Genomic DNA, 23,751 nt, shown 5'->3' on the forward strand with positions numbered 1-23,751 from the left:
GTGTATACTCTAGGCCAACAAGCAAAATTTTGCCAAAGCTCCCCACCCTCTGGCTCCAGTTAATCCTGCTAATACCATGGGGAAAAGAGGGGTAGGGGTGGGGGTAGGCTGGGTCCTCAAATACTCTGGACTTTGATGAAGGAGTTGGGCTATGAATGGTCCTCTCATGAAATAATTTTTCGTGTAGTAATTTGATTGTACTTTGTAGAATGACAATTCTGTAAGACAGAGATAGGATCTCAGGCAATAATTCCTTTAATCCTCAAAGGTTATCTGATGTCCTTCAGAGATGCCACTGAAAGATCATCAGTAGTAATCAAGCTGGAAAGATTACTCTTGACTTTATAGGATGAACTTCATTTTCATTTCATTTTCTAAATAAGAATCTATAGGACTTAGAAAAAGTCAACTCTTCTGAAGGATTAGATTCTTTTCGTGTTGACTTAGAAAAAGTCAACTCTTCTGAAGGATTAGATTCTTTTCGTGCTTCTTTATTGACCTCATTTTCAAAAGGCTGTTTGATTTCTAAGCCACAGTTTCTGTATGGTTGTTTTTACATGCAATGATTCATCAACTGCCATGTGCCCCTCAGATAAATTTAACAACTGTTCACCATAACAGGCAGAGCCTTATTTTTAACGGAAATAATTGAAAAGGCACCAGGGGCTTCTTGAGAGCTCTGACTAAGCCATTGCAAGAACACCATTTCCTGAATCAAGTCAATAATACAGCAGCATGAGAAATAGGTTCTGAGCAACATAATTTTTTAGGGGAACAAGAGATACCAGGTAATATTTGGAGTGTACTTTGTGATCTTCAAAAAAAGGGGAAGTATATAAAATGTCCTTCCCAACCAAGTACAGTTGTTTACCACCAACATTTCAGGGCTCCATCTGCTTGTTCATGATTCCAATTATTGTAGGAAAATAACTCATGCCCTGCTCATTTAAATTCCTTGTTTTATTATATAGTGACAGTATTATTTATTCTGACCAATCTACTATTAACCCATACTGATCTGTGGGGCAATGATAATTACCACGGTATGAGAGCTAGGTTTTAAAAGGCTTTGCTATTACTTTAAAATACATGCATGTGCTTTTTGTGACTCCTTTATTTCAGCTATTCAAGCAGGCAAGCATATACTCTAAATATGGTAAGGGGAATGAGTTTATTTGAATGAAAATGTAATATTCTGTAACAAACAAAGCAAAAGAATAAGTTTGTTCTTGCACATTTAGTTATTTATGTGAAGAAAAATGCACTCCTGAGAAAACTGGTAATGGGGACAGGCACAAGCAAAACATAATTCCAAAGCTGCAGTTTGAATAGCAGTTATTTTTATTGACTCTTGTGCATAAAAATACGTAGCTCTTGATTTGTTGAAGACTGTGCCTTGAACAACTTGTTTTGTCACTTCAGTTCGTCATTTCTCTTGCTTTGCTTATACCTTCCTTTTCTCCTTTTTTTTTTTTGTTTTTTTTTCCTACCTAATTCACTGTAAAGACTTATTACTGGGAGAGAAGATTGTAAAATGAAAAGTGGTGTTGGTGAGAATAGGATTATTTTTCCTTCCTAAGGCTGAATTGTGACTTCAGAGTGGCATAGTAGAAAAACGTAGGAATACCCTGTTCTAGTTTTCTAAGAAAATTGCTTTGGAACATTTTCTAAGATCAATTCATTAATAGTAGAGCTTATTAAGAAACACTTTGCTACCCTTAGCCCATATTCTTTTAAAAATACAAATGAAATGGCCTGTCAGACTTTTCAGTCTGTTTTCTGACCAGATAAAACTGTTAAATTATAAAGTTTCTTTTCATGGTTAACCTGTTTTTGCATGAACAACCTCAGTAAAATGGTTTACTAAGGATATCATAGTTATAACATGTCCATGGGGGTTGTGAAAATAAAAATACCCCAACTATCTCACGGTAGTCACCTCTGAAATTATACTATTTTATCCTGTTAAAACTGTTGCAAATGGGACAAATACACATTTTATTGTAAATAGTATTTTGCATTTTATTTTAAATAGCATTTTGCATTTTATTTTGCTTTTTTTAATCAATAATTGATAAATTTTGAGTGTTTATTTAATTCCTTATAATGATGCCATGGACACGCTATCATTCCTAAATTGTTACTGCATGTTTATATAGAAACAAGAAATAAAATGGATGACGTGAAGCATATTGAAAAAACTGCAAGTGACTTCTTGGATATGTAAATAGATAGCTGAATTAATTTCTGACCATCACAATGATAAATTATGTTCTTATTTCAAAGGCTTATGTCAAGTAAACAAAATTCTGTTTGCTCCCTTTCTTCTTACACTTTGGCTTCTTTCTCATAAGTTCTATGTCCTATTATTAGAAGAAAAATTAAATAATTCCCTTGAATCTAAATTAGCCAAGTAATAAATTGTATTTTGTCATGAGTTTTCCAGGACTCCTAAATAGATCTAAAAGTAAGTATATTTTACATGTCCATTTCATCAGTTATATATATACGTATTAACTTTTTGTTAGTAGTTCTCTTTACTATAGCAACAACAGAATCCCTCCTCTTTTTCTTACCAAGTTAAATGTCTGCCTATGCTATTTTTCTAAAAACTTGTGCTTAAGCTCAAGTTCTTAATAATTTGTTACTAGTTAAAACAACACAATAAAACAATCAATATATGAATATTTCATGTAGTATATAGGCACACCTTGTCTTACTGCACTTTGCTTAACTGTGCTTCACAGATATTGAATTTTTTACAAATTGAAGGTTTCTGGCAAGCCTGCATTGAGCAAGTCTGTCTGCATCATTTTTCCAACAGCATTTGCTCACTTCATGTCTTTGTGTCACATTTTGGTAATTCTCATAATATTTCAAAATTTTTTGTTATTGTTATATTTGTTATGGTGATCTGTGACCACTGATCCTTGATGGTACTATTGTAATTGTTCTAGGGCACCATAAACTGTGCCCATAATAAGACAGCAAACTTAATCGATAAATGTTTGTGTTCTGACTGCTCTACCAACTGGCCGTTCCCCCATCTCTCTCCCTCTGCTCAGGCTTTCCTATTCCCTGAGACACAACAATACTGAAATTAGGCCAATTAATAAACATACAATGTCCTCTAAGTAGTCAAGTGGGAGGATGAGCTGCATGACTCTCACTTTAAATCAAAGCTAAAAATGATTAAGCCTAGTGAGGAAGGTATGTCAAAAGCTCAGATAGGCTGAAAGCTAGGACTCTCTCATGCCAAAAAGTTAGCCAAGTTGTGACTGCAAAAGAAACATTCTTGAAGGCAATTAAAAGTGCTACTTCAGTGAATGCACAAATGATAAAAAAGCAAAACAGCCTCATTGCTGATAGAAGAAAGTTTTAGTAGTCTGTATAGAAGATCAAACCAGCCACAACATTCTCTTAAGCTGAACCATGATCCAGAGCGAGGCCCTAACTCCTCTTCAGTTCTATCAAGGCTGCAAAAGGTAAGGAAGCTGCAGAAGAAAAGTCTGAAGCTAGCAAAGTTTGGTTTATGAGCTTGAAGGAAAGAAGCTGTTTTTGTAACGTTAAAGTGCAAGGTGAAGCAGCAAGTGTTTATACAGAAGCTGCACCAAGTTATTCAGAAGATCTAACTAAGATAATGAATGAAGGTGGCTAGACTAAGCAACAGCCTTACATTGGAAGAAGATGCTATCTAGGACTTCCATAGCTAGAGAGTAGAAGTCAAAGCCTGGCTTTGAAGCTGACTCTCCTGTTAGGGGCTAATGCAGTTGGTAACTTTAAATTGAAGCCTATGCTCATTCACCATTCCTGAAAATCCTAGGGTCCTTAAGAATTATGCTAAATCTACTCTGCCTGTGCTCTATAAATGGAACAACAAAGCCTGAATGACAGCACATCTGTTTAAAACATGGTTTCCTGAATATTTTAGGCCCACTGTTTACTGCTCAGGAAAAAAAATCCTTTCAAAACATTACTGCTCACTGACAATGCACCTGGTCACCCAAGAGCTCTGATGGAGATGTACAATGAGCCTTATGTTGTTTTCATGCCTGCTAACACATCATCCATTCTGCAGCCCACGGATCAAGAAGTCATTTCTACTTTCAAGTCTTATTACTTAATAAATACATTTCATAAGGCTACAGCTGCCATAGATAGTGATTCCTCTGATGGATCTGGCAAAATAAATTGAAAACCTTCTGGAAAGGATTCACCATTCTAGATGCCATTAAGAACACTTGTGATTCATTGGACGAGTTCAAAATATCAACATTAACAGGAACATGGAAGAAGTTGAAACCAATGCACATGGATGACTTTGAAGGGTTCAAGACTTCAGTGGAGGAAGTAACTGCAGATGTGGTGGGAAAAGCAAGAGAATTAGAATTAGATGTGGAGCCTGAAGGTGTGACTGAATTGATACAATCTTAGGATAAAACTAACAGATGAGGAGGTACTTTTTATGGATGAGCAAACTAAGTGGTTTCTTGAAATGGAATCTACTTCTGGTGAAGCTGCTGTAAATATTGCTGAAATGACAATAAAGGATGAAGAATATTATATAAACTTAGTTGATAAAGTGGAAGCAGGGTCTGAAATGATTGACTCCAATTTTAAAAGAAGTTCTATTGTGGGTAAAATGCTACCAAATAGCATTACATGCTACAGAGAGATCCTTCGTGAAAGGGAGAGTCAACTGATGCCACAAATCTCATTGCTGTCTTGTTTTAAGAAGTAGCCACAGCCACCTCCGCCACCTTCAGCAACCACCGCCCTGACCAGTCAGCAGCCAGCAAAAAGATTATGACCCCCTGAAGATTCAGATGACAGCACTTTTTAGCACTAAGGTATTTTTTAATTAAGGTAGGTACATTGGTTTTTTTAGACGTAACGCTATTGCACACGCTAGACTACAGTACAGTGTAAACATAACTTTTACATGCACTGGAAAACCAAAAATTTGTGTGACTGGCTTTATTTTGATATTCCCTTTATGACATATACCTATAAACCTCTCATTTGAACCTCATAACAACCACAAAAGTACATATTATTATTAAACCATATGATAGATAAGAAAAGTGAGGTTATAAGAGGTAAATGTTATTTTTCTTAATGTCACTTAGCTGACAAATATCAGAAGACGAACACAAATGCAGGTATTCAGACTCAAAATTTCAGTATGCACTAGTCTCTGATAGGATTTGCAAATATAAAGATGAATGAAATATGTCCTGTCCTTCAGGAGCTCACAATTTGTTGGCTTATAATTATGCTTAGTGTTCTATGGGTGGGGGAAATGGTGGAAGCTTTTAATTCAGTTTGACCTAGTCTGAAAGAATTACTGAAAACTGTCATCCTGAACTGAGCCTTTAAGACTGAATAGGAGTTTGCCAGATAAAGTCTATTGGAATGGGATAGGGATATTCTTTCCCAAATGACAAAACAACATGAGGCAGGAAGGAGAGTAGACTCAATTTCAGAAAGATAGAAGAGGAATGAAATAGCAAGTGTCAGTAGATGAGCTGGAGAGTTAAGGTAACTGAGGAATTTGAATGAAAGGGTTTTTATCTGGTATGTTATAAGTAACTATTAAAGGGCTTTAAGAAAGTAAGGATGACATTGCATTTTTTCAATAGATTTCTGGTAAGTGTGAATATATTTGAGGAAATGAGCCTAGGGGCAGGAGGTCCAGTCAGTTGTCTACAAAAATTACCCAGTAAGAGTTGTTAAAGGCCTGGACTAGGATAACAGGAGTAGGATTGGACAGGAAAAGATATTTGAACAAGATTAGGTGGGTAGGAGTGTACAAATGATTGGATTTGGGAATGAGTGATTCTAGGTTGATAGAGTGAATGGAAGATAATGGGATGCCCAACTGAATAAAAGAGCACATGAAAAGCCAGTTTTAGAAAAGAAAAAGTGTTTAATTTGGGACAGAATTAATGATGTTAAGCATGTTCTTATGAATTTAGACCTGCAGAACAGCAGGTGAAAAACGTGGTACTACATAAATCTGGAAGTCACCTAAATATCTGTGAACATTAAAAATGAGAGTAAATTATATCTTTCAACAATTGTCACGTGAGAAGGGCAATAAGCAGAAAAAATAAATCTGAAGAACACTAAGAATTAAGTATCAGAGCAAAAAAAAAACCCGGAAAATATGAGGAATAAATGGCACGGTATCAGTAGAGTTCCAAGAAGAAAGGGATGGTCAACAACTTCAAATATAGAAAGTTTCAGTAACTGAAGGTGATATTTGGATTTGGCAAAGGTTAGAACATTTTTGGTAAAAAATCATCTTCAGAGGTTTGTTCTTCCTTTGAATCCTCTAGGGAAATTCTTCTTTTCCCTAGTACTACAGAATTGTGATTGTTTTTCTTGCTTTATTAATTCTGCAATGAGGTGCAGAGAATAACATCAGTAAGATAAGGATTCCCTGGCCCCCTCACTGTCCACTTCCGTCTTGGCAGTTTCCACTCTCAGTTTGAATCCCTGAATGGAAATATAATGCTCAGTAAACAACTTCTGACTGTGGAATACTTAAACCAAGCTAGTAAGTCAGATGCAGTCTGTAATTCAGTTCTGTATGAATGGAGGACAACGTATCCCAAGACACTGCTGCATGTAATCCACACACTCCTCTTGACTCTTTGCTTGTCGACAATGTTCTCTCTGCGTAGACTCTTCCTCCTAGGAGGTACTGCCATTATATTAACACCTATTTCTGTTCCTGGTGGTTAGTGCAGTGAATATACACTATTTTTTTTTTATTGCCTGGCACCTAAAGCCCCTCTTTAAAGTGGAAAATTCATCACCTTTTGAATCCTGGTGAGAGGAAGAGTTCAGAACTTCTACTGAAGTTGACAGTTTCATCTACTTGCTCTCCCAGTGTTCAGATGACTTGTGCCCGATTTCTCTCAGATCCATTCCTTCCTTTCTCTGCTCAGCTAGCTCTGTATCACAAGAAACTACAACAAACTTCTGGAGAGGTTAGGCCAATGGAAGGCATTGATGGATGTTTGGAACTTGGAAGGCATGCAGAAGCTAGGCAGGGTAATTGTGTCTCTATTATTCTGTCTCAGGCAGCATCTCTGTCACATCTCGTCCATAGCTCAGTCTCCTGGGACAATTTATCCCTCAGGGTCTCAACTTTCTCCAGGCATTCCCTAATTTATTTTTAGTTCCAATCAAATCTCCTTCTCTTCTGAGCTCTGGTAACACCCATTTTTCCTCTAGTTCCAGGAGTGTTACTAGCTTCCTTTTGTTCCTTAATTTCTGGATGGGCTCACTGTCTTCCGTTTGGCTACTCAGCTCTTCCAACCCTGCATTACAGATCCAATATATTTGTAAGACTAAATGGTTTCTAAATGGTCTTATAACTAGACTAGACCCTGACTACCTCACTCAGCCTCCTTTGTAGCTGGGGTGCAGGTCTGTGTCTCAGAACCCATCAATCATATGCATTTACTCTGGACTTTGGAAAGGTTGCTGTCGCCATGATAAAGAGACAACGAGACAGAGAACCCTCTCTGGCTGTTATATGAGTTTCAATGTTGGCTGCAGTGTTAGTGATGCTAGTGATGGTGTCCATTGCCCCATTCCATTATTTTCAGGGGTACAAGCTGCAATGTCCTGTGGCTTGGAGCATTGTTACCTCCTTACCGAGTTTCTCAGCCTTCTAGGAAATTCTATACACTACACTTCTAATAAATTCTTTGCCTAAGACAAGAGAATTGGTTTCTCTTGCTTGCCACTAAGAACACTGACTGATACATATTGAATCTTAGGAGTTACAGTCTTAAAACCAATATAGAATAAGAAAATGTAGGCAATTCCCTGGTGGTCCAGTGGTTAGTGCTCTGCACTTTCACTGCAAGGGGCCGGGGTTTGCTGGGGAACTAAGAGCCCGCAAGCCCACGGTGTGTCTAAAAACAAAAATGTGAGAGAAATAGTTTTAAGAAATGAGCCTGATTCTGGCCAGCTCTGACAGTTCCAGTGCAATCCTACCTGACAACATCCTTGAGTCCCAGATTTAGGTACAGCAATTTGGGATGTTCTGGGTCAGAAGGCAGAGCAGGTATAATACAGAGGTATCTGTAAATCTCTCCAGACACCAACTTAGCTCTTCTCTTTAGTTGGTAGCATTGTTGCCCAGATTTGTGTATCTACATTCAGGGCTATTTCAATGGAAGTTTAGGAGATGACTTGGCATTGCTCATTAGCCAAAATGTCACCACAGTGCCCAGTCCCTGTAAGTCATGCTGCAATTGATTGTTTATTTGGCTGTCTCTCTAATGGGACAATGAGATCCTTAGCAACAAACATTGTGTCACTTTGCTCCACATTCTAAGACCTAGCAGAGAACAGGAAAGATATTCAGCAAATATTTACTGAACAAATGAATGGATTCTGGAAAACCAGACTGAGAAAATAAAACTTTGTTCTGTATTGTTTCTGAAAATACAGTCACTGAATTTAGAACATTGTGTTTGGAAAGAGTACACAATGCTTTTTAGTTCAGCTATTCTCAGACTCCTCCAGGCTTCCTCCCTCATATTTCTTTACAATATCCCTCTTGTGATTGTTCAATAAAATGTCATCTCCATGAAAATCTCCTTGTAAAGTGTCAGTTATTCCTTCCTTTATGGTACAATATCACTTTGTACTTATGCTAATTATAAGAATTGTTGTATCACACTGTGTAATTCGTCTAATTGTCTGTATCCTCTATTAGACTTGGAATATTTCAACGACCAGAACCATGGTGCAGAACCTGCATCAATCCTTTGCACAATCTCAGGCATATTTTAGGACCAAGGTTCTTCATAGATTACTTGCAGGGATTCAATGAGACTGATTTTCTTCTTAATGCATATGTAAAATTTCATGCAGACACATGCTCTTTTTTGAAGAAAAGGTCCGTTTAGTGTTTTTAAATGTTTGTTGTATTTAAGTTAATCAATCTATGTATCAAATATGTTTTTGTTTTTATTATATTTTAATTTTTTCAATACAAACTGCAATACATTACAACATTAAATCTGATACAGTGTTGTTTTCATGGGCATTCTTTCCATAGTAAAATGTAAAATGTTGGGATAAAGGAAGAGAAAGAAAAACAAGGAGGAAGTAATCTGTTCTCTAGATCATTGTTCTACAGATTATTATTTTTATTATAATGTTCTACCCCATCTCCTTTCTCTCCACTAGGCAAGAGATTTCTCCACACTGTGCTAAGATGTTACCTATTATGAAATGAGATGGAAAGAAAAGCACCGAAGTAATAGTTCTGACTTGACTCCATTGAGGCATTAAAGTCATTTCAACTAAATACTCAATTTAAAAATATATTGCTGATTTTTCTCGCCAGAGTTTTTCAGTCCACAGTTCTTTATTTGAACTTCTTGAGGTCAGATGGGTTTTCAAATACTGTATTTTTTCTAAATACTAAAAAGGTAATAAAATGCATTTACTTCCTATTAAGCAGCACCCTAGCAGAATCTGGGACAGCATCCCAAGATCCAACACACTAAAAATGCTATAGAAAACTGTATGGATATTCAGACTGAGAAAGATAAGTAAGGACTATACATAAACCAATGTCATTCTTTGAAGTCAAATTTTGAAGCCAAATTAGGTCAGGTTTTGCAGACAAAAAAAAATTAGTTTTCAGAGTTATTTGGATCTTGGAAATCAAGGCTTGTATTCAACTTGCACTACTGGGCTCCTTATTATGAATTTTTCAATTGAATTATTTTTCTTAAACTATATCAACTTCAAACTCATAGTGGAGCTTATGGAATGCTATCACTGCCAAAATAAGAGTAGATGAAAAATAATGAGTTATAGGGAGTGCGGAGAGAAGAAACCTCAGCATCTTAAAATGTTAACTACTACAAAAATAATTCAGAGTTTTAGAATTTACGTATGTCACATACATAAATACACAAACATGCACACACACACCCGATAAGCAACAGCAAACATAGAGCACTAAATGCCATACAGGCATGGTCAAGGTTACTTTGGATGCTGTAAGTTAGAGGTTGAATGAGAAAGTATGGGGGAAAAAATGGGATATGCAACAAGGAGATTGTCATGGTCCCTATAAACTTACCATAAGGATATCAGACTCACCAAGCAGTTTAAAAAAAAGAAAGGGCCAAAACCTTCTGAACATTCACAAATGTTCAGCCACAAACTTCTGTTCATTGTGGACTTAGTGGTTAAACAGTCTTTAGCAGAAAGTTAAGGTGCAGTTTCTGGGTCAGTCATTCTAGTTAAAGTATCTCTTTTCCCTTGATTTTCATAGAAGGACCCACTCTGAATGATGTTTTTAAAAACTACTGGGAAAAATTTCACTGAGAAAGTAAGAGATAAGCAATATAGGCATCCTATTAAAAAGTAATTTCAGATGACTAGAAGCAAAATATACAAAGACGGGGATGTGAAAAACGAAAGAGCGTTCTTTCATGCCTATCATGAACATTTTAAGTTAAATGCTTATTTAAAAAAAATTTAATTGTACTGTCAACAATAAGGACCTTCTCAAGAGCATATTAACCAAAACATGGGGACCTAGTTCACTCATTAAAATGTTTCATTATTCAGACTATGTGTGTCACCTATTGATTATTATCAGTTACAATTCCTAACACAAATAAAACTTAGTCACATTTAAAAATCAGGTTTAGCAAAGTCATTTTTGGTAATAATGTCCTTATAAAAGTATTTCAAAATCATAAATTTTATACATATATATATATATATCCCTTCAATGGTATTATTTGTTCTTCTTTTTTTTTTTTTTTTTTTTTTTTTTTGCGGTACGCGGGCCTCTCACTGTTGTGGCCTCTCCCGTTGTGGAGCACAGGCTCCGGACGCGCAGGCTCAGCAGCCATGGCTCACGGGCCCAGCCACTCCACAGCATGTGGGATCTTCCCGGACCGGGGCACGAACCTGTGTCCCCTGCATCAGCAGGCGGACTCTCAACCACTGCGCCACCAGGGAAGCCCCAATGGTATTATTTGACTGAACTCAAATTATCAGGTGGATGTAACCAAACTAGCATGGGACATAACCAAATTCTACTTGCTCCTTACAGAGAGGTGAATCATACCGCTGGGATCTGGGATGCTGGAGACCATATTCTCCACTGATACAATTTTCCCCCAAATATCCATTCTTTTCCTCGGAATATCCCGCCATATTCTTTCATCATGAGTTATTAAAAGAAACCCCTCTGAGGAAACAGCAGTACCTATCAGATCACTGATGTGACGGCTTGAGCAGAGTGACAGATGGCACATGTGCTTTACACATTCTCAGAGTAACATAATTATAATCGATGATTGTCCTATCTTCCACATTTCCCCCAGGGAATACTTCTTTCCTTGTTTGACTTCTTTTCTGGTTTGCTCAGCCTCTCTCTGGAATTTTTACTTTTTCAATTCCCTGACTTCATATTGTTCCTTAATTCCATACCCCTTGTTCTTCTGCCTCCTTAGGAGTCCAGTCTAAAGCAAGCATATTAGAATGGGGAATTTAAATACAATGGCATTAGAAGATAAATAAATAAATGAATATAGCCTTTTTAAATGACAGGATTCTTGACTGAGAAACATTCTAAGATAAAATGCAGCTTACTAATTACCATAATTATGTTGTTTATATACATTAATACATGTATACAATGCGTGAAAGACTTTACTTGAACTAGCGTTCACCGTAAGCAAATATTAGTCAACACTTATTTAAAAAAGAGCTATATTAAAATTAAAAATGAAAATTAATACAAAACAGAAATAGAGACTCAGAAAAGGAAGAGAAAGAATGTGGATGGCATTTATAGAGAAAACAGTATCACTGAAATGGTTACTATATTGTATCATTTTGAAATCATAGTAGAAGATGCTGCTGATGACTCCACCCCCACAAGTCTGGGAAACAGAAATATTACAGATGTTTTTCAAGTAAATTGATGAAACACTGAAGCTTCTGAAAATTTCTGGATAGTAATGGTTTGTGGAAGTGGTTGCTCTCACCCTTTCCCCACCACTCTCAACACACACATCCACACACATATATACAACATGAAGTGTCATCACACCATATTACAGCATATCAAGAAGCCACTCTATGTTTGTTAGCTTAAACAAATGTATCATTGAACTCATCATTTTTATTATAAAATAATTCATCTCTCTTCATAGTTTCCACAGACTTCCATGAAATTTCTATGGCAAGAATTCAAGAATTTAATAGGCAACTCACTGATTAAAAAAAATGAAAAGAGAAGATAAACTTTTTTTGAGAAGCATATAAAAGTACTAGTCTAAATTAATAGAGAAATTTCTACCTGCTGTGATCAGATTCATCTATTTAAATATTACTTAAGAATTCACTTTTAAATTTCTATTATCAGGATTAGTTTCATTATGTAAACACATAGTTCTTCTCCTAAGAAAAGGTTTAACATTAGTGTATACAGTTCACAAAAGTGTTTGCTAATGATTCAGAATTTGTATGTAAATATGCATAGCGTTATAAAGCTTGGGGAAAGGAAAAAGTGAAAATAAGAATACAGCTACCAGGGACTCCCCTGGTGGCACAGTGGTTAAGAATCCGCCTGCCAGTGTAGGGGACACAGGTTCGAACCCTGGTCCAGGAAGATCCCAAATGCCGTGGAGCAACTAAGACCGTTCACCACAACTACTGCACCTGTGCTCTAGAGCCCACAAGACACAACTACTGAGCCCGCATGCCACAACTACTAAAGCCCACACACCTAGAGCCCATGCTCTGCAACAAAGAGAAGCCACCGCAATGAAAAGCCCGCACACCACAAGGAAGAGTAGCCCCCGCTCACCACAACTAAAGAAAGCACACGTGCAGCAATGAAAACCCAACGCACCCAAAATTAATTAATCAATCAATTAATTAAAAATAATACAACTACATATATTCTACTTGATATAAATCTCTGTAGATTCAACATTGTCTTATCAACTGATAGATGATAATGCCTTTGAACATTTGACAAGGTCTATAGGCAATTGAGGGGGGCACACTGCAGAAAGTTAAAAATTGGTCTAATCCTAATTATTTTGATAGTTCAGTTGTAACCAATGCTATGTAGATTCCAGTCAAGCACATGAAAATGAAGTGATGTGGAATATGTAGATAAATTGTCATGAATATGTAGAAAAATTGTCATTTTTTTCCCATTAGGGGAAAAAAAATAGATTACAGTCTCACCAAACACTGGCCCAAAAGGAGGGAATTTAAAAGAAGCTATAAACCTCCAAGTATTTAGACAAGTTATAAGTAAAAGTTTATGGTATGTTGGGTGAGTATCAAATAGGGATCACCACAGTAAGCAAGTTGTCCATTTAGCACAGAACTTTGAAGTCATGAAAAATGGATATTATGTACTATCATTCCTGGTTGAAATTATTCCTGATAATCTGGAAGGTGAAATGAGTTTTTTTCAATTAGAATTTGTTGAAGCACATTAGATTGTGACAGATAAACTAGTATCTTTTCTTTTAATCTCTCAGCTGAACTCAAATTCATCCACTTGACAATTATCTTCCACTAAAAATCTATGCCTCTTCCTCCATCTTTCTATCCACCTCTAATGTTCTCCACGTACGATTACAGCACTACCTTCAGACAAGTCACTGTAACCCCACACCACTCTCTTTTAACAAGCTCTGCTCTGTCTTATCTATCTATACCAAATATTTGAGGTTTTTCTGTAGGTTTATATTCTAGTAATTAGAGAAGAATATTAAAGATTGAGCATCTAAAAAAGTTATACAGTTGCTAAAAATAATAAAGTTCATAAATGAAGTTAGCTCATTATTTCCTTCCTTCTCCAACAGCATCTTAATTTACTTTGGAGCTACTCCTACACAGCACGTTTCTCTGTCTTCACTCACAGATGTTGCATAGTTTTCCCTACATTCCTAGGTTCTCACCCACTTCTCATATTCTCTCTCTTTCAGAACCAGTACACACTGAGGTTTATTAATAATTGTCATAGATATAAAGTATAAAAGGCCTCAAATGAATTTCAGCAACACCTTTTTGCAAGAAGGACAGACATCTGAGGTCATTCCAGCAGAGATCTTAATTTACTTCATAAAGAAGGGTAGAACAACTGTCCTCTGGCATAATATTGTAATCTAATCACTGGAAATTCTGTTTTCCTCAGTTTCATCAGAAAGACCATTTAACAAACCTGAGCTTAGCTCACTTTTTTAAAATATGGAAAGGAACAAATATAAAGTTGGAAGCATTGTTAACTTATAAACTTCAAATGAAAAAAAGAATGTAAAAATATTTCAGATTCTGAAATGTTTCACATTCAAAAAGCAATATATATTTCTATAATTAATATTTTTATTGTTGAAATTTTTAGACTTTAAAAAATCAGATATTCCATTATAGTTTGTCATTGTTTTTGCTTATAACTAGATATTAATCACTATAAAGTCTTTAAATTTTTCCATTTAGTGGTATCATTTTAGATTACTAAGTTAAAGTTGCTCTTTTACATGAAATCCTTAAGAGAGGAGATTATTAAAATATGGGTTAACTCATGTTCTGCATAAGTCTAAGAAGCAAGCAGAAAGAAGAGCAGGATGAAGTACACTTACAACATGAAAGAGCTGGAAATTATGAAGTGATTTGTAAGCGATTTTAAATCATACTATAAAAAGGGACCCTTGAGTTAAGAAAAAAATTCAAATTAGTTATCTGGTTAGAGATACAGTACAGGAAAAAATTGCAGATAGGGCAAATACTTTATTCATAACATGCTAACTAAAATTTTAAAAGCTGAAGTAATATCTTATACGTATGTCTCAAAGATAAATATTAATGAATACAAGAAATTTCCATACTGGTGAATGGGAAAAAATCTATAGTAGCAAATCAGCCTATGTTTTTTTGTTTGTTTGTTTCCTTTTCTTTTGTCTGCTATGTGATTTCAATAAAATTAAAACTCTTTGAGCATTTTTCCTATGCTCATATTTTATGACAATGTCTAAGTGAAGTGCAGCTGGCATGCTCCAAGTTCGCAGCCACCGCTGATCACACCAGTGTATCTAAACAGTCTTTCCTCTTCTCACACATGAGTAGAATCTCACTCTTTAGTGGACCAATACAACAACTGATTAACACATTTCTAATGAAATTTATATACCATTTTTATGTATTTATCTCATATCCTATCCCTGTGTATTCCCTACTGCCAAGAACAATAAGTTTAATTTAGTAACACTAAACTCAAGTAAATCAGTATGTCTAACTGACTCTAAGTTCTGATTTATAAAAAAAGTCTCTTCACTAACTGAATGTGTTTGTGTGTAGAACTTTTTGGGACCTCACGCAAACTAAAGTCACAATGATATTTCCTATTACATATTGCTGAAAGGAAGCAACCTCAGTAATAAGAACAGAAGGGTCTATAAAGAATAATTCATAATGCTTGAGCAATGCAAATGAAAAAAAGTCAGTGTCACAATCCCTAAGTATTTATAATTTTGTGTGGAAATTATATTACTATTAAGAAAACATTTTAAAATACATTGCCTGGTATCAAAGTTGTTTGATTAAAAGTGTTCATATTTTAGACTCAGAATGATGGATTCAAAAAGCATTTTATGAAGCACAATATTTTTTTTATTTAAAAGAATAAGTAAAACATAAAAGTTTAAGATATATGTTTGTTACCACATTGCTGCTTTTTATAGGGGATGAGTCATGCTATTTGGATTAAGCCATGGAATGAATTAAAATTTAAAATGTCATTTTCAACCAATATCTTATTTATCTTTACAATCCTTCTTGCCCAGTACATAGCATAGTGTGGGGTTTTTTCGTTTTTTGTTTTTGCCATAATCGGTACCTCTAAATATTTTTAAATTAAAATCTGTTTAGGGAGTAAGAAAAGTTCATTTACTATAAATGATTAGAGATGGAGAAGTTTTAAAGATAGCCTCTGTATCTATGTGACTGGGAAATAGAATCACCTGAAAAAAATAAACAAAAAAGTTTCTGGTGGACTGATTATTGACTGAAAGGCAGCTTTTATGTACTCTGTCTGCTCTGTGACTCCAGGGTTGAGAATTTGCAAACTATATTTCCCAAATTCTCTGAAAATAGGAACCACTAGAAGGTATGTTGACTTTCTCGCCATGGTTTAAGATGCTCAACAAAACTGTTTATATTCCATCCCACTTAGAGAAAAAAACTTCCTTTTAAGGATGTCATAAATATTTTGCCTATTTTTGAACTTTATATAAATGTTTTATGGTTTGCTTCTTTAGCTCAACATTAGGTTTGAATGATTCATCTATCTTGTTTTACACATAGCACTAGATTATTACTTTTCACATTTTTAAAAGATGTCATTATATAAATACATCACTAGTTATTTATTCAATGTAATGTTGATAGTCATTTGGGTTGTCACCAGTATTAAAGTATTCCAAACATTACGTTTATGAACATTTGTGTTCACTGTTTAGCAGACTCTTCTATAAAGTGATTGTACAAATTTGCACACCAATTCAGCAGCATATGAAAATTCTAATAGCTCTATATCCTCTAAAAGACTTTTTAAATGTTGGTCAAATTTGTAAGTGTGTAGAGCTATCATATTATAGTTTTAATCTGCATTTCCAAAAATATAAATAAGATTGAGAACTTTTTAATCATCTATAAGAAGTAAGTTGCAAGTTCAACGGGACTAAATATATTAAACATGTTTAAGATTCTTGAGCTACCCAGGAAGAGATAAAAGTACTAACTCACATATGAAAATTCAAGAATGCATACTGTAATTTGTGCATATAGTGAAAGCACATACAATTATTTTGGCTGCTAGAAGAAAACTAGAATAATAAAAATAATTCAAAGTAAGTTAAGAAAGGTGAGAAAAAGGAACACAGCACAGGTGGGAAAAATTCATAAAATTGTACAATGGCAAATTTAGATATTAAATACCAATTATTCTGCTACATATAAAATTCTATATATTCTAATTAAAATGCAAACATGTTAATAAAAAATTATTAACAATGAAAAAATAGTTTCCACAAGACATATAAAATTCATGGATTTAAAATTTGGGAATAAAAAGATAGAAAAACATATACCATGTATAAACTAACCAAATGAAAGCTGAAATAGCTATATTAGTATCAGTGAGCAGTGTACTAATATAAAGTCCTAAAAATAAATTTTATTAATATAAAAATTTAATTCACCAAATATAGGTAATATCCATAAATTTGTATGCAACTAATAGCAACGCCTCAAAGCATATAAAGTAACAAAATAGGACTTTAAAAAATGGCATAAATAATTCCATAATTACACAAGATATTTTTAACCCATGTTTCTCAATAATTGAAAAGATAACCAGACGAACAGTAGTAAACATATAAAAGATTTGAAAAGTACTATTAACAAACTTCATCTAATCAACATAATATAGAACACTACTGGTAACAACTACAGAACAAAATTTTTTGCAGAACAGAAATTCTTGCCAAACAAAATTCTCAAATGAACATTAAATATTGATCAGATCTGAGCACATGCCTCACCAAAACCAAGTATCAATAAAAACTAAAGTACTGAAATCATCTTGAATATGTTCTCTGGCCAAGTGCAAAGTTAGATAACTTTTAATTCCTCGTAAGTTTGGATATTAAGAAATGCACTTCTAAATTAATCAACTGGGTCAAAGAAAACATGACAAGAAAGATTTAGGAAATAATTTAAATCACATTTTACCATTTTCCAATGTATGCAGGCGTGTGAAAAAAGATAGGGTATTAGAGTAAAAAAATTAAAACAACCATAATAAATATGTTTGGACCCTTAGGGAATTAAAAAAATAATATTATATTCAACAATACTATTACATAAATAAATTTTTAAAATTATTTCATAGATATGATGATGTTTCAGTTAAATAGGAAAATATTCTTATTATTAGAGGAACATAGCTTTAATTTTTTTCAGAGAGTACTGTCATAAAATTTTAAATTATTTTCAGGGGCTTCCCTGGTGGCGCAGTGGTTGAGAGTCTGCCTGAGGATACAGGGGCGCAGGTTCGTGCCCCGGTCCAGGAGGATCCCACATGCCGCAGAGCGGCTGGGCCCGTGGGCCATGGCTGCTGGGCCTGCGCGTCCGGAGCCTGTGCTCCGCGGCGGGAGAGGCCACAGCAGTGAGAGGCCCGTGTACCGCCAAAAAAAAAAAAAAATTATTTTCAAGTAGTTCAGAAAATAACAGACCTACCTACTGATGAGAAAGAGAGGACAAATAAGACAAAAAGTTAACAATTTGTAAAAGGATACCTCTACTTCTTATATTATTCTTTTAGTTTGTCTTCATCTTCATAACTTTTCTTTTTTTTAAAAAGATTTTCTTTTTGATGTGGACCATTTTTTAAGTCTTTATTGAAGTTGTTACAATATTGCTTCTGTTTTATGTTTTGGTTTTTTGACCTTGAAGCATGTGGGATCTTAGCTTCCCAACCAGAGATCAAACCTGCACCCCCTGCATTGGAAGCCAAAGTCTTAACCACTGGACTGCCAGGGAAGTCCCCACAATTTTTCAAGTAAAATTTGAGTGAAATTTTTGAGGGATAAAGCTCAGGCTGTGGTCAGAGGCAAATTTATAACCTTCAAATAGAACTAGAGATGAAGAATAAAATGTAAAAATCTCAAGAATCTAACCAAGAAGTTAGAGAAAGAAAAGCAAATTATACATAAGACACAAGCAGAGATGAGTAACTTAGAAAACAAATATCCAAGAGAGGGTATAAACAAAGTCAAAATATGATTCTCTGAAAAGATTAATAAAACTGAAAAACCTCTGACAATATAAATAATATAAATGTAAAATGTAAATGTAAAACATAAAAGCCACTTTAGGAATAAAAAAGGTATAACTGTACATTCTACAAAACTAATTATTAAGGATAATTACAGATATTAATTCTACAGATATTAAAAAGTAATACTGTTATGGATTGAACTGTGTCCCCCAAACTTCATATGTTGAAGTCCTCTTTGCAGGTATAGTCAAGTTAAGATGAGGTTATTAGGGAGAGACCTAATAGAGTATGACTGGTGTCCTAATATAAAGGGGAAGTTTGGACATAGAGACAGACGTTCACAGAGGGAAAACAATGTGAAGAAACAGAGAGAATGCCACTTACAAGGAAAAACTGAGCTGCCAGAAGCTACTAGAGAGGCATGAAACAGATTTTTTCCTTACAGCCTTCAGGAGAAGCCAATCCTAATAATGCCTTGATTTCAGACTCCTAGCATCCAGAACTGAGACAATAAATTTCTAAGACACAAAGTTTGCAGTACTTTGTTATAGCATCCCTAGCAAACTAATACAGGTTGTATAAACATATTTTGCCAATAAATTTAAAATGTTGATAAAGTTGACAAATTCCAAGAAAGAAACAATAAAAATTAAAACAAAAATAAATATAAAATCCGAATAGTTTAATAATTTTAAGGAAGTGAAACCTAAAAATAAAACATTCCCACAGAGACATTTCAAGGCTTAATCAGTAGATGGATTCAGTAATAAATCCCAGGAAATATTTCTGGAAAAAAATTATACAAATTTTTGGTTTTCAAATGTGATATGCTTTTTGCTCTCTAATATGATGATATTGTGAATTACATCATTTGTTTTTCAAATGTATATCAGGCTTGAATTACCAGGATATATCCCTCTTTGTCATGATATATTATCCTTTTATATATTGTGGGATTTGATTTGCTAATATTGTGCAAAGGATTTTTTACATCTAAGTTTGTGAAGGACATTGTTGTATTAATCTTTCTTTGTAATGTCTTTGTTTGGTTTGGGTTTTGGCCTGATAAAAATGAATTGCAAAATGTTTTCTCTCTTCCTTTTCTTGGAAAAGTTAATGTAGAAACAGTAATATTTCCTTTTTGAATGTTAATTAGAATTTTCCAGTGAAGCCCTTTGGTCCTGGGGATTTATTTCTTGAAAAACTTTATTAATTTGGTTTCTTTAATAGACAGAATAATTCACATTATTTAATCTTGAGTAAGGTTGGTTAGTTGGTGTCTTTTAAGGAATTTGTCCATTTCACCTAAATTGTTAAATTTATGAGCATAAAGTTGACTGACTGTAAAGCAGACTGTTTTCTTATCTTTTTAACATCTGTAGGATCTATAATAATATCCTTTTTTCATTTCTCATTTAATAATTTGTGCCTTCTCTTTTTTTCATGGTTACTCTTTCTAGAATTTTATTAATTTTTAATATTTCAAAGAACCAGCTTTTGGGTTTTTTAAAACATCTCTTTTTTTTTCTGTCTTCAATTTCATTGATTTTTACTTTGTTATTTCTTTCCTTCAGCTTGCTTTAGGATTAATTTTTACCTTCATTCTCACTCTCCAAAATGGTGACCCCATCTTCCTTTCATGCACTACTGTAGGTAAGTCAAGACTCAAATAACATCTTCTAAGAACCTGCATTTTCTTATACATCAGGGTAGTTGCCTGCCTAAGACCTCAGTTTTCTGATGGGTTCTAAAGTAATGACTTTGTAGATTATCTGGAGTGATGATGCTCTTTCCAGCTTTCTACAACCTGGGAAAAAGTCAGAAACTCTTTTAAAAAGTATTGTTCTCACTCCTTTTCAAATTAGATAATTTCTATTCATCTATCTTCAGGTTCAGACACTTTTCTTTGTTACCTCTATTCTTCCGTTAAGTTCATCCAGGGAATTCTGAAAATTTTAAATATTATTATATTTTTAAATTCTAAAATGTCCATTTGTTTCTTCTTTATAATTTCTACTTTTCAGCTGAGATTTCCTATCCTTTAATTTTTCACAAGTACATGCCATATTAAGCAGTTAATTTATATTCTTTTATGATAATTCCACCATTTGGGATATTGCAGTTGATTTTCTTCTCCTTTGAGAATAATACTATTTTCCTGGTTCTTCTTATATTAATTAATTTGGAATTTTTCCTGGACATTGTGAAAACTGTGTGGTGGAGAATCTTGATATAGTTATATTCTTCTGACAAGCTTTGATCTATTTTTTAGCAAGCAATTACCTTGATTAGGCTCCTATTGCAATCTCTATCTCACTTGAAACAGGCAGCAACTCAATTTTAAGTATATATATATATATATATATATATTTTTTTTTTTTTTAACCTTTTAGCCAGGATGCCTGCATGTGCTATTTTTAGACCAGGTAGACACTTAGGTAGTGATTGTACATAGAACACAGGGTTCTCCTTCTATACGCTCTCCTTTCCAGGTCACTCTTCTCATTCTCCAGCACAGGCAATGCACTTTTATTACAAGTTCAGCTGTCTTTCTCTGTGCTGTGAACATGGCCCACCCTCAGGCCAAATCCACAAAAATGGACTAACCTATGTCAGGACTTTTCTTCAAGTCTCAACTTCCCTCCAAAATCTGCCTTTTTTTGTTCACTCTGGAGCCCTCAGAGTGGTTGGTTTTTTGTATTAGTCCAGAGTCGCTTCACATCATTTTGGAACAATTAGAATGTTAGAGGTTTACTCTGCCAAATGGTAAGAGAACTCCACAAATTCTCTTTTTAATGCAATCTTCTATTTAGCCCATTAATGCATTCTAAAATTTGATGATAATCTCTTTCATTTCCAAATCTTTTGTTGCTTTTTCTTGTTATTCTTGTTGTTCTTGTTATTCTTTTATGATTGGGCTGATAATTTTTGATGGTTTCTTATTCCTTTTTATGTTTATGATTTATGGTTTTTAAATCTATATTTTATTTCCTGAAGCAATTTTTTTAATTTTTTTTATTAGTTTCTGCTTTATAACAAAGTGAATCAGTCATACATATACATCTGTTCCTACATCCCTTCCCTCATGCATCTCCCTCCCTCCCACCCTCCCCATCCCACCCCTCCAGGCGGTCACAAAGCACCGAGTTGAAGCAATTTTAAAACAATTATTTTATATTTTGTATTAAGTAATTCCAATATCAAGAGTTCTTAGAAATATATGTATGCTGTTTTGTTAATTTTGTTCACTCTTACTCATAGGGGCTTTATTCCTTGTACATTTGGTTAACTTTATTATGTGCTCATATTAGACTTTTTAAAGGGAGATTATTTGCATTTGTTTCTGTCGCATGTCTTCCAGTTTTATAAACTCAGGGCCACTTCAGTTTTTCAGCTTAGGATTCTCTGGACCTTGAAATTAGAGTAAATTTAATTTACAATTAATGTGAGGAAGTCCTATGGTTACAAATTCTCAGAGTTTTTTATTTTCCCATTCTGAATCTGCCTAAAATAGACAAGTTATCTTGTCATTTTCCTTTGCTGGCAGGTTAGATTTTCTATCACACTTTCATTGGCATTATAGCCATTTGAGAGTTCTTGCTTTATATGTGGGTCTCGATTCCAACTCGTCATTTTGTAAGAGTCCCAGACATTGTATTAATTTCACCAAAGAGTCTATAAAAATCAAGTCTAGTTCTTAGCAAAAGTAAATGTCCAAAGCAGCCACAGATTCTGTGTCCTTACTATTTTGGTTATGTTTCTCAACTCTTTAATCTCAGCTATCAATTTTATAGCCTATTTGCATTAATTTTTCTGCACCTAAATGTTTTATGATGAGAGTGTCTTTCAGAATATCTAGTCACCCACCATATTGGTAGTAAAAGAAATTCTATACTTGGCTGCCGGTACTGGAGCCGGCTTGGCTTGCGAGCTCCTTTGAGGAGAGGGAGGTTGGGCCGCAGTTACAGCCTCATCGGCTCCCGGTGCCTGACCCTTCGGCAGCACGGCGCGCGGGGCGATGTGGAAGCGGCCCATGGAGTTCGAGGCGGCGCTGCTGAGCCCCGGCTCCCCGAAGCGGCGGCGCTGCGTCCCTCTGCCGGCCGCACTCCGGGCCTCAGGCCCCCGGACGCCGAGCTGCCAATGCTGCTTCAGGAGCAGACCCCACCGCTGACTCTGCAGCAGCCCGCCCCGCCGTACCCAGCAGCGAGCGGCGCCTTCCAACTGTGGGGCAAATTTTTCAGAACATAAAACAAGAATATAGTCTTTATCAGCGGTGGAGACGTTTAGAAGTTGTTCTTAATCAGAGTGACGCTTGTACTTCGGAAAGTCAGCCTCACTCAGCGCTCACAGCACCTAGTTCTCCAGGTTCCTCTTGGATGAAGGACCAGCCCACCTTTACCCTCTGACAAGTTGGAATAATATGTGAGCGTCTCTTAAAAGACTATGAAGATAAAATTCGGGAGGAGTATGAGCAAATCCTCAATACCAAATCAGCAGAACAATATGAATCTTTTGTGAAATTCACACATGATCAGATTATGCGATGATATGGGACAAGGCCAACAAGCTACGTGTCCTGAATCTTTCTTGCATATCTGGGTACCAGGTTTGACCTCAAGAGATGACTGCTGTACATTTTTTGCAACTAGTTTGATATCACATTTCAGCTCCAACTCTGCATCCTGAGAACACTTAAATGTTTCTGCAGGTCCATTTATACAACTTGAAAGACCTTAAAACTTTCCAGTTGCCACAGGCATATCTTTCTTTTCTGCTCATCCAAAAAACAGCTGTGCCCTGCTGTGATAGATTTTCCAAACAAAAATACCTGGAGCAGCAGTTTAGCAAAATATGTCCTCAGTGGCACTCAACAAATGGAGTTT

At 35.1% G+C, this 23,751-nt stretch overlaps 1 pseudogene; it reads left to right on the forward strand.

The window, feature by feature from the left end:
• The first annotated feature begins 22,886 nt into the window (after positions 1-22,886).
• Positions 22,887-23,509, forward strand: LOC132495794 (akirin-1-like; annotated as a pseudogene).
• Positions 23,510-23,751: the final 242 nt, after the last annotated feature.

This window comes from Mesoplodon densirostris, chromosome 9 (assembly GCF_025265405.1).
Source record: "Mesoplodon densirostris isolate mMesDen1 chromosome 9, mMesDen1 primary haplotype, whole genome shotgun sequence".
Lineage (NCBI taxonomy): Eukaryota > Metazoa > Chordata > Mammalia > Artiodactyla > Ziphiidae > Mesoplodon > Mesoplodon densirostris.